The sequence below is a fragment of the Octopus bimaculoides genome, chromosome 2, assembly GCF_001194135.2.
Source record: "Octopus bimaculoides isolate UCB-OBI-ISO-001 chromosome 2, ASM119413v2, whole genome shotgun sequence".
Classification (NCBI taxonomy): domain Eukaryota; kingdom Metazoa; phylum Mollusca; class Cephalopoda; order Octopoda; family Octopodidae; genus Octopus; species Octopus bimaculoides.
This window is the reverse complement of record NC_068982.1, coordinates 137,180,639-137,182,696: the sequence shown is the minus strand read 5'-3', so window position 1 is coordinate 137,182,696 and position 2,058 is coordinate 137,180,639. Positions and strand designations below refer to the sequence as shown.

Genomic DNA, 2,058 nt, shown 5'->3' with positions numbered 1-2,058 from the left:
AGAAAGAGCAATTCAAACTTTTTGTAGGATCCATACATATTCGATTTTGTATTAAATTCAATTTTGATTTCAACATATTTTCTCCATTTTTATACTTGTTTATGCTATCTTTATACCGATAACGAATTTTTTCTATCATATATAGATATATATTTGCATATATATAGTTGAAATTTACAGATGATGAAAGGTTGAAATGTGACAGAGAGACAGAGACAGGTGTCTTGCTATAGAGGAGTGTGTTCGTGTGTGTCACCACTTGATTCCATGTCTTCCTGGGTTTTCCTCTTCCACAGGTGCCATCCACTTTCATTGACAGGCACTTCTATATACAGATGTCTTTACTCATACGCCTCACATGTCCAAACCAACACATTCTCCTCTCCTGCAAGTTGCATCTAATTCCTCTTATGCCTAACTTTTCTCTCAACACAATTGTGCTTTATTGGTCATGCACTCTGATGTTGCATATCCAACAGAGCATACTACCTTCATTCCTCTCCAACCTACACATGTTCTTTACATTCAGAGCCCATGTCTCTCTACCATGGAGTATAACCATTCATACACAAGCATCATACATTCTACTTTTCACTCTGAGAGAGAAAGTCCTTTTGTTGCAAATGGTGGTAGTAGCTCTCTGAACTTCTTCCATCCGGTTGTTATTCTATAAACAATACTTTCAGAGCATCCGCCACCATTACTAATTTGGTCACCTAAGTAGCAAAAACTATCTGCTATCTCAAGAGAGCCTCCTGGGCATCTAAGAGAGTCTAAGTCCCTCATGCTCTTAGTACGTGTTTCTTTATTGCCCACAAGGGGCTAAAACATAGAGGGGACAAACAAGGACAGACAAAGGGATTAAGTTGATTACATCGACTCCCCAGTGCGAAACTGGTACTTAATTTATCGACCCAGAAAGGATCAAAGGCAAAGTCAACCTCAGCGGAATTTGAACTCAGAACGTAATGGCAGACGAAATACCGCTAAGCATTTCGCCTGGTGTGCTAATGTTTCTACCAGCTCACTACCTTACACTCTTAGTACTTACCATTCTTGTGCATCTGCCACACATGAAAGTTACCTTATCTGTTGACCTACCAGCAATTCCACTGCATCTCTTGTCCATCCATAGCTTACACTGGGTGCAGCAAATGGAATTACTTCCCATTCTTTTCCTACATGTTGGTAGTGCTCCGAAGATTCAAACTTAGACTCCAATGTCTTTACAGGGATCAATTCCATGGGGTAAAGAAAGGCTTATGAGAGGGATCAAGTTGAGTGGCTATAGAAGCAATTATGTGGATAACAAATTAGACACATCAGATCTTTTAAATATATTAAATACATCAAATACAAAATATGTATATATGTGTACATGCAAAATGAGAGAAAACAAAAGGTGGAAACTTCCAGATGATGAATTTTTATGTATGATCATCATCCACATTGTCGTTTAATGTCTGCTTTCCATACTGGCATAGGTTGGACGGTTTGACTGAGGACTAGCAAACTGGGAGGCTGCACCAGGCTCCAATCTGAGTTATTTTACTTCTACAGCTGGATGCCTTGCCTAATGCCAACCACTCTGAGAGTGTAGCAGTGCTTTTTACACGCCACCAGCACGAGACCCTTTCAAACAGCACTGGCATCGACCACACTTGAATGATGGTTTTTATGTGCTACCGACATGGATGCCAGTCAGGCGGTACTGGCATTGGTCATGCTCAAATGGTGTCACGCTCTAAATATATAGATATTTAAATTAATAGGTCCAACTTACACAGAGCACAGAGAAAAGGAGTGAAAGAAAGATGTTATAAGTCCAACAGCCGTTTCTGGAAGTTTGGCGATCCATAATAATGTTGGTAGATTTAGTTCATCATAATATGCGACCATATGGATGCAAATAACATAGAATAAGATGAACCTCCATCAGCAGGGTAGAGAAATTCTGGCATTTTATCTAATTTATAAGAATCAATTTGATAAAAACTGTTTTTGTTACATTACTCTGTTACACAAACAGAAAAATTGTTTCTTTCTATGCATACACAC

At 38.9% G+C, this 2,058-nt stretch overlaps 1 protein-coding gene across 1 annotated transcript in view; it reads left to right on the top strand.

Annotated features, from left to right (window-relative positions):
• LOC106883547 (uncharacterized) overlaps positions 1 to 2,058 on the top strand; it is a 195,192-nt gene that overhangs the window by 11,016 nt on the left and 182,118 nt on the right. The window lies entirely within an intron of this gene.